General features: G+C 33.9%; 1 pseudogene; it reads left to right on the top strand.

Moving 5' to 3' along the window:
• The first annotated feature begins 2631 nt into the window (after positions 1 to 2631).
• Positions 2632 to 10845, top strand: LOC119191491 (annotated as a pseudogene).
• The last annotated feature ends 57 nt before the right edge of the window (positions 10846 to 10902 follow it).

The following is a 10902-nucleotide window of genomic DNA, read 5'->3' on the forward strand; positions in this document are numbered from 1 at the left end:
GATTAATTGTGTTATCTTTTTAAATAATGGGGCAACGTAGGACGGTAAAGTGGTTTGTGACAATGATTCAATTAGAAAAATAACTAAATCAATCAAAGGCTGAGACTCTAACGAAGAAGAGTTGAGATCGTCTGCTTTGGAAGGAGAGCACATCCATTGGAATAAGAATGCGAGTTGTAGTCACTCACTAGAGCTTGATGAGCTGCGCGGTCATACCCTTTTCCTGGCTTCAGAGGAGGACGGGGCTTCTGGAAAACAGTTTTCTTATAAGATTTGTTATGTGGTGATTGAGTAAATGGATATTTAAAATCTTCAGTTCCCGCATTAAGAGAAGGTGGTTCAGACAATTTTAAAGTGTCAGCATATGATTTTACTACTGGTGGATGAATTTTAGACGCTTCAGAATATGACACACAATTTTGCGCCATGTATATTTTTATATTAGATTGTCTAGTTGCTTCAGGACAAGACTTGCTAATAGCAAAGTGCTGGCCACCACAAAGACAACAATAACTGTCATCCACCTCACAGCTACAAGATGAGCCATTATGCTCATGACCACATTTATAACACCTAGGCTTTGATCTACAACTAGTTTTAGTATGTCCATATCGACAACAATTAAAACATTGAATAGTTGGGTATATATATAAATCTACTTTAAGTGCATTATAACACATAAATATGCGCGTGGGAAGAACCTGGCCGTCAAAAGTTAACACCACTGTTTGTGAGGGTTTCCATGTCACAGTCCCATCAACAGTACTCTTATAATTAAGGCGTCGAACTTTAATAATTTCTCCACAACCTAAGGGAACTCTTATATTTTCTTTTACCTCACTTAGGGACATATCACATGGGATACCTCTTACAAGTCCCATTCTTGTGATATGAAATGTTGGGATATATGCCTCATAGCCCTTTTCGGTTAATGCAGTATGACTTAAAAATGTGTTAGCCGATGTACAATTGGAAAATGCCATGGATATTTTATTGCGTCCAATACGCTTTACACTGCCTAGGACAATATTGTCTATTTGATATTTGTGTAAAAGCGACCAAAGCATATTGGATGAAAACTAACATCTTTATTTGTGTCTTCAGAAGATTTTACAATATGAACTACAAAGGGTGCTGCATCTGAATTGGAATATTGCTTTCTTTTAACCTCACCTAAAGAGTCAGAAACGATTGGAAGCGAAGAAGGAACAACTGGGGTTGACTGCACTTGTGAATATGGAGATGGATCACCAGAGTTCTTCTCATCACTGTCCACACAACAACAACCATGTTTGCCAGATTCAATTGCCATTGGGTTATTTCGTTTTTTCGTTACAGATTTTACAAATTCTATGCAGACGTGCCCGTTTTCTTTTATTTACATTGGATGTTGAACAATCAGTATCCATACTAGAGGCCGTTTATACAGTTATGAACTGTGAAGGTTCAGGAACAACACCCCCAGGGTCTGGGGCTCCTTCATCCTGCTCATAATATATTAAATTTTATTAAAAAAAAACTTACCAATAGTAGTGATATTTATACACAGTAAAAATGAAAAGAAATAAGTAAATATATATATACAATATACAACTTAACTGACTAATTTTATATACAAATATTTTTTTTTCCTTTAAGCCAAAATAAAACACCCGCCAAGTTCGAACGTTTCCCGCGCTTTTCTCCTCCATAAATTACTACCAATTGGTAAGAAACAAAGAGGTCTAAGATTATATAAAGCGAACATTTCATAAAAATCTTTAAAATACATAATTACATAAGACATACATGTACCGGCCATTTTAATATATTAACAAATTATCGATATAGTTAGAAATGTCAATGGTAAACCCTTTAATATAAACTAGTACCATCTACCGTGCAAAAAGATGAAGCATGTTTTACATATGTGTTTTGCTATCGCGCGATAGATTGAGTAACCATCGCATTTGGGCGCAATTAATCTATTACGCAAAATCTTTTCAATGCCGCTCTATATAGTAATCTTAGAACTCTTTACAAATAAATGTTTACTGTCCATAATAGGTCAAACAATCAAGCCGTAGTGCTATAAAATATACTTTTTACAACTAAACTTAGAATAAGACCACTAAGTTTTTGGAAAATTTCGACAAATGTTATAAGATCGCATAGTTTTAATTTCGACGCATAATTTTAACCCGCAGATCAAATTCCGATATATCTTATATATTTCTAAAAGTGTATCCAAAATAAAGTTTCATCTCATGGCTTTTAAAAAAAAACATGTAGAATTCATAGTTTCAGTCACTCTCGTTTAGAACTATCAAGCTGTAATCAATCATTTTCATTTCAGTCAGGCTTCTGTATCTTTTGTTATTATTATAAACAATAAATCTGTGTACTTGGCAAACTGATACTGGAAGAAAGATTATCGTCAGCGTCGGTTCGATGTTAAATTTGATGAGACAATCCATGCGACCGTCACATAGTGCATAACCTGTCTTTATTATTGGGGAGACAATCATAGACAACCTATAAAATATATTGGCAACATTATTGTTAATATTTTCTGAGTTTTTCTACTCTATGGATCTATGGACGATAGAAAGCTGAAACAGTTGAAGAAATAATAGGCATGCAAAACGAATAAATATTTGTACACTACATTCTGCATCAGTGATCTATTTGTGACCAATCTATCAGTGAATTATCTCAGTACACGTAAGTAATCTCATCAAAATGTTTTGCCACTGCCTATGAAAGAAACCGATAAAAGAACGTCACACAATACCTAGTTGAGGTAGCACTACGGCAAAAGGGACGAGAGGAAGGGAGACAAATATACTTTAGTTGTCAATGTCATTAGGATTCACAATTTTTTATCGCTTTATAAATTTATTAATTGTAAGTAGCTCTAAAGATCATATTAATAAAAATTGTGTTATTAGTAATACTAGAATATGACTCATACGTTATTTCATTAAAAATCAAAAAATGCATGCAGTATAATGTCAAAACGGAGTTTCCTGATGCAGTGTTTACTAAATTTTGATTTCAGGTGTAAATGAGTGTAACGATGTTTTATCGCGAAAACAAATGAGCAGTGATAAAATAATTTGTAATAATCTAGTGTTTTGTTAGTACAACGTATTTTAATCGCAATGATGAAGAGTACTCTGCCTAAAGACAAGCCTGGCAAGATGAGAATCAGGGCTTTTCCAGTAAGTAACAACAAGCCGAAAACGGCGTCTAGTCATTTTATAACTATTATAACACATGTCATTTATTGTTCATTACTTTTAATCTCGTACTATTGTAGAAAATATATTGAAATTGCTGTGAAAATTACATATCATAACCATGACAGTGTTTTATATTTATAAGAAACAATATTATTTAGTTTAACATACAACAATGTTGTTAAAGATTATGGTAGAACTAAACTAATTTGAATATCATTGTCTCAATAAAATATATGTTAATGATGGTGATGATGATATGATGCAAATATTGCAAAATAAAACAGGTGAAATTAAATAGCTCTAATAGTTTTCACAGGTGAATGCCTACGGTTATGGATTTGGAGCTATCTTTTTTAGTATAATTCATTCTTATGTCTATTGTAATAGGACCTTGGTTTGCAAATTGATGCACTTGCTGAACTATTTATAATCATAAATTCCTATGTCATAATGAAATGCTGGCATCCCATACTTATTAACTAAATATTTTACTGTCATCCGATACAATGATAAACCTTATTCAAATATGCATTACTTACTATGTTTATTAGTGCTATCTTATCCAAAATGCAAATCCATAATTACATACACTTGATTTTCTTTCCCGTTTTGTTGTATTGAGTGAAGGAAATAACCAATATAAATGCTATGTACCTCCTTTTGAAATATTTCCTTTGTTTGAACCTGTTAAATAGAACAAACAAAACATGTTTAAAAAGTTTTAGAAAAGACTGGTAGGGTACTTGATACTTAAAAATCAACCATAAGAAACACCTTTGTTCTTAAATTAAAATAGTCTTTCTGTGTCCACCTTACTTTTCTGGTTTTATACTTTACTTCCTGTACTCTGTTATTCTATATAATAGCATCTATGATAGTTTACAGATATCCTCAAACCATTCTGTGGTCAGTATGAAGGTCTGATATTATTAAACATAGTAGCAAGATTTTTACCACAGTAGAATGAATTCTATATGCATTTACCATGGCTAAGCATTAGGACATCTAAATGTTGATAAAATGGTATAAAATTAGAACTAGTCTAGTTGAAATTTGACTGAAAAATTTAATATAAATGTAACACATTAATAAATTATATTTTTCTGCACTTCTCTATTAACTTAAGTTTGACAAATCACAAACTACTCTGTGTGCACCACATGCTTAAAAAGAAGCAGAAAAAATCTTCACATTTTAAAATATAGATTCTTATTATTTTCATGCTTTTACTTGTTCATGAGTTATATTTACATGTTTAACTACTATTTCTTATAACTGTGTGAATTTGATATTGAATGATATTCTCTTTCTTTATTATATAGTTAAAATTATCAAATCTTCAATTTTAAAAGTGTTAAAAAAATGTTCTTATCTATTTTTAACAAAAATTATCTGTTTAGTGTTCTTGGGAAAGGAATGCAAATTTATTACTATATGAACTGATTTTTATATTTAGTTATCCCTGTGATATATAAGTACCTAATTTAACAAACCGTACCTACCAGTGAATTTATTATAATTGTTTTTGGAATCATTTATGCTTACTCATTGCTAACAAAGATGAAGAATGTTGTTTACTGAAACTCATGGTTTTAATTATAGGTGACTTTAAACAATTTTGATTATTGGGTTTTACAGTCAAACTGTTAATTTTATTCATGTTTAAACAACATTATTATAATATAAAAATATTTTTTTATTATTTTGGTTAACTACAATCCAAATTGTAAAACGTATTTAATTTTTTAAACATAATATCAACACTCCTTGTGTATTATGTGTGGTGTAGTGGTTTGAATGATTCACTATTTTATTTAAGGGATAAATCAAATCATACACTTATGTTAGCATCAAATGTAAAACTGTAATTTTGGTGAAATAGCTTTAAATTTGAATGAAAATCTGTATAGACATATAACTTTTATTTGTTTTGTGAATTATTGTGCTACCAGCATACAGCAACTCTATAAACTTTTTGGACAATATGCTTAATTTTAAATATGGCAAAGAATTTTTATTTCAGAATTTACTACAAAATATTCAAATTTAGAATGTAATAGTTGATACTTCACCAATTTTGATATTTGTCATATTTCTATTTTTGACAAGAGTGGAAATCAATCAAAAGACAAAAATAACAATTATACATTTTCTAGTTATTATATGTTTTGGATTTGTTCTTTTTAGTTTATATCATGTTTATGTAACTTTGAAATCAATTAAAGCAATCAAGATGACTCGAAAATTTCAAGTATGGAATTACTCAGAACCATATTATCAAATGTATCCTGATACTTGGGTATGACTACAATACAATAATTGTTCATCATCAACATGACTTCACAATGATCTAATGCATTGATGCAGATTTAAAACAGTTCTTAGGGAAGAGATTAAAAATTGTCACAATGACTAGTGACATAAGATTATTATAGATTAAATGAACAGAACATAAATGAGTATATCTATATTGTTATATTATACATAATAATTAACAAAATTCTTTTCACTGCAATTTTATTATATAAATTAATGAGCTTGAATTGTTAAGCTACAAAATATAATTTACTATAATTTTAAACAGCATTTACCATTTTTCAAATTCATAATGGTTTTTATTGATAGCCTTATAACTGTAGAACATCTAATATATTTTTAATTTCCTTTATGCATACTCTCTAATTATTGTTATAACTTTATAGATGACTATGGATGAGAAGTATGTGGAGAGCATATGGAGTTTACTTAAGAATGCTATACAAGAAATACAAAAGAAAAAAACAATTCCGGGGCTCTCTTTTTGAGGAACTGTATCGTAATGCATACACTATGGTGTTGCATAAACATGGAGAAAGACTTTACACAGGATTAAAGGAAGTTGTAACTCAACATCTGGAAACTAAGGTGTGTAGAATATAAACAAAGCACCGGAGTGATGTTTTTTTTTTATAAATATTAAGAAACACTTTAAAATATTGCAGGTCCGGGAAGATGTTCTTCATTCTTTACACAATGGATTCCTGCAAACCCTCAATAATGTTTTACTGATCACCAAACTAGTATGGTGATGATTCGTGACATACTGATGTATATGGACAGAGTTTATGTTCAACAAAATGAAGTAGACAATGTATACAACTTGGGACTCATCATATTCAGAGATCAGGTAGTTATAACATTGTGTATGATAGGAAAATTAAAATTATAACAATAAATTAAGAACCCATATTAAACTTCATCAAAATTAATTCAGTAGTTTTGTGTTTATTGTGTTCATACAGACCGAGCGATTCAACAGAAAACTGTTTTATAATAATATGTAAGGATTAGTAAAAGAATTACATAAAGATTTCCCTTGATTGGTACAGGTTGTCCGTTATGGATGTATTCGAGACCATCTACGTCAGACTCTACTGGAGCTGGTGGCTCGCGAGCGTCGCGGCGAAGTAGTGGATCGGCTCGCCATCCGCAACGCTTGTCAAATGCTCATGGTACTCGGTATTAATTCGCGAGCAGTGTATGAAGAAGATTTTGAAAACCCTTCCTGCATCAGTCTTCAGAGTTTTATAGAGTAAGTTTTTTGTTTATTGATCTGTAAGCTGTTTATGTTTGTATGAAGTGTAATGTTATTGTTGTGTGTCGCAGATGGAATCTCAAAAGTTCCTGGCGGAGAACAGTGCGGCGGTGTACATCAACCGTGTGGAGGCGCGCATCGCTGAAGAGGCGGAGCGTGCGCGCCACTACCTGGACGAGTCTACCGAGCCGCGCGTCGTCGCCGTGCTCGAGCACGAGCTCATCGAGCGGCACATGAAGACCATCGTCGAGGTCAACACCACAAACATTAAACTTTTGTACAGTCAAACCCAATGCGTTATCATGTTCGGACTTTTCTAAATTCTCTTTACTGTTGCGTTGAATGCATATCTCAACATTATTCAGCATCAGACAAATCTTCTGTCAATTATTATTTTATGACCATGACGTAATTATGTCCTTTAATTTTTACGAGATCGATAAATGTATTTTTTTCATATAGTGTAGTCGGATGTGATTTTGAGTGTATGTGTATGTCTTCAGATGGAGAACTCTGGCGTGGTGCACATGCTGACGCACACGCGCACGACGGAGCTGGCGTGCGTGTACAAGCTGCTGTCGCGCGTGGCGGAGGGGCTGCGCACGGTGGCGGACGCGGTGTCCGCGCACCTGCGCGAAACAGGGCTGCGCGCTCGTCACCGACGACTCGCACAGCACCAACGCCATCGCTTACGTGCAGGCATGTACCGCACAACACACCACTCACACTCATCAATAACATATATTGGAACACATAATTAAAAGGACGAAAATATTGTGGTACTATACTGTAGACGTGATGTTTGCATCCAGAATGAATGTTAATCTATTCCATGATATTGTGAAAAAAATGTCCCCTGCACGCTTTTGAAATAAACTAATTGTTTTTTTTTTTCTTTGCAGAATCTACTTGATCTTAAAGACAGATTTGATCATTTCCTGCAAAATTCTTTCAACAACGACAAGATTTTCAAGCACATGATTGCATCAGATTTTGAATACTTTCTTAACTTAAATAATAAGTCTCCAGAATTCTTGTCTTTATTTATTGATGGAAAACTGAAGAAAGGCGAAAAAGGCGTAAGTATACATTAACTTTTCGATCCATTGTATTTTACATTCATAATGTTGACATGAACATTTCTATTGTTCTTGGTACTACCTTCATTTAATTGTTTTATTTCTCTCAACTAACAGGACAGTGAGTGACTCCCTGTGTCATGATGACACTATACCAGTTATTCTGTAAACAAAAAAGAATTCACAAATAACTAATTACAAAAATTACCACTAGTGATGACATTGCAGATGAGTGAGCAGGAAATCGAAGCGGTATTAGACAAGACTATGGTGCTGTTCCGTTTCCTGCAAGAGAAGGACGTGTTCGAACGCTATTACAAACAGCACCTCGCCGAAGAGCTCCTGCTCAACAAATCGGTCTCCGATGACAGTGAAAAGAATATGATCTCCAAACTTAAGGTTCAATATATTTTACTTGGTCAATTAACGTGGTATAGACAAAATAATTTTCAATGGGGACATATCATTTATAATAATTTTGAATTTTTCCCAGAAGGAAGGTTTACTGAAAGACGTGGAACCACGCGACTTCCACTGTATAATCGGTGATGTCTCCCACATAGAAAACTCCGTCAATAACCAGTGATCCTCCGATATCCCATTACCATATATTCCATTCTGCAAAATTCTTTACTATAATGTTACTGTGGATATGTTCTTGTGAGTCAGTTCACTAATAACCATCTCAGTAGCAGATCTGTTGAAAAATCTTGCTTAAAGTCTTGTTATTTTAATTCAATTTATTTTAAATGGTTTGTCTAATATTGCAAAAACCCTAAATGCCTATTGAATAAAGTGTAAAGAATTTTGCAGAAAATGGTTGAGACTTTAAGCAGGGTTGTTTGGTTAACCCGCGTTACTAATAAACATTGTATACATCTGTATTAGTTATTCAGTGTTTTGTCTGTTCATGTTGACATTTACCATCAGAGTGAGCGAGACAAAGCATTATGTAATACACATATACAGCAATTATTCATATGGCCCTAAGTAATTAGACACTTACTGCGGTATACATAGCACGTAATTGTAGCTCATATTATTCTATTTTTGGTCATCGATTTTATTGATACATGTTTAACCCCAAAAAAAAAGTCCAGGAAAAGTATTAAAATAGTAAAAGTCCAAGGGCCTCCCAGTAGTCTTTAGAGATCTGAATAAGTCCAGTATGTATTGAAGGTTTTTTTGTAGTTTAAGAATTGGGAAACGTCAGAAAATGTTAACAGATTATTCTTATTACAAATGCGTTCAAATACGGTCTATAAGTCCTAAACTTAATATTTATTTTGCAGACTGAGTGTGGTTGTCAGTTCACATCGAAGTTGGAAGGCATGTTCAAAGACATGACAGTCTCGAACACAATCATGGAAGAGTTCAAGGAACATGTACTGTCAGCTGGGGTAAATATTCCGTTTATTACAAATATGTTTTAAGTACCTTAAATCCAGATTATTCATATTTATTTTCATATACGAATATACATTTGAAATATTGAATAAGAGGTGATTTTAAATTCGTCAAATTAAATTTATTGGTAGGATAAAGTACAACATAATTGTAAAATCTCTGTCTCACTTTTGCATCCAATCAGGTTGTAATTAATTTGATGGATAAATTTTATCTGATGATTTGAAATTATAATTAAATTAATAAAATGTTTTGATGTGAAACCAATTTCTGTAGAAAGTATTGTTTGCACCCTAAAGCCTAACTGATTCATAATGTTCGTCAGACCAATCTTCACGGCGTGGATTTATCTGTACGTGTCCTGACAACCGGATTCTGGCCGACACAAAGTGCAACACCCAAATGCAATATACCTACCGCCCCGAGAAATGCGTTTGACGTTTTTAGAAGGTAATTGCGTGTGTGCGGATCTTTTTGCATGTCCTCACTCGTTAATTTTTATTATATACTACATTAACAATAATGATCATTAAATTATGAATGTGACTTTAAGATACTATGTTCATTGTAGTCTAGTTAGATGAAAAGATTTTGGAAAACTATAGTCATAATTTGTATTTCATTATAAATATAATGAAGGTATTATTAACATTTTACAGTTTCATTGGTGATGCCAAATTATAGTTAATTCTTGAAAGACAGATACTTTAATATTATGAATCGTATATGTTGATGTGATACATGTTATATAGCGGCTCACACCGGTTGTTAGCGTGGCGACGCGTTACTACATGCGCGTAATTTTCTCACCGCGCAGGGCTCATTTATTTATACCGTATATAGTTCACTTTCGAACATGTTGCCGGTTATATTTCAAAGTAATAACTATAAAAATGAAATTTAAGTGAAAATATTGTTACAAACATAAAATGAATAGTCAGCCTTTTTCTTTAATTATGCATATTTCTTTTTAAATATCTTTTCATGAATATTTTCTATACAAAAAACAATATTTCACATCTGCCGCGCGGCCCACGACGGATCAAGCTTTTAAAAGAAATGTGTATAGAGAGTGAAGGGCCGTTGTATGTGTAGTTTCTACCTGGCGAAGCACTCGGGGCGGCAGTTGTCGCTGCAGCCGCAGCTGGGCAGCGCCGACCTGCACGCCACGTTCCGCGGCGGCGCGCCGGGGCCGGCGGCGGGCGGCGCGGCGAGCGGCTCGGCGAACGGCTCGGCGAACGGCTCGGCGGGCCCCGGCTCGCCGCCACACTCTCCGCCGCGCCCGCCGCCGCCGCCGCGCCGCGCCGGCACATCATACAGGTCTCCACCTTCCAGATGTGCGTGCTGCTGCTCTTCAACAAGCGCGAACGACTCACCTACGAGGTTACTACTTACTACACATCTTATATCTCTTTGCCATACTCCATGCCGACGGCAAAACATGAATTGCATATTTTTATTTAGTTAATTAATTAATTAATATTATTTCTAGGAAATACTGAGACGACTGATATACCTGAAAAGATCTGGTTCGCGCACTGCAGTCGTTGGCCATGGGTAAACCCACTCAGCGAGTACTGATAAAACAACCTAAGACTAAGGAAATTGAACCTTCACA

This window comes from Manduca sexta, unplaced genomic scaffold, assembly GCF_014839805.1.
Source record: "Manduca sexta isolate Smith_Timp_Sample1 unplaced genomic scaffold, JHU_Msex_v1.0 HiC_scaffold_1565, whole genome shotgun sequence".
NCBI lineage: Eukaryota > Metazoa > Arthropoda > Insecta > Lepidoptera > Sphingidae > Manduca > Manduca sexta.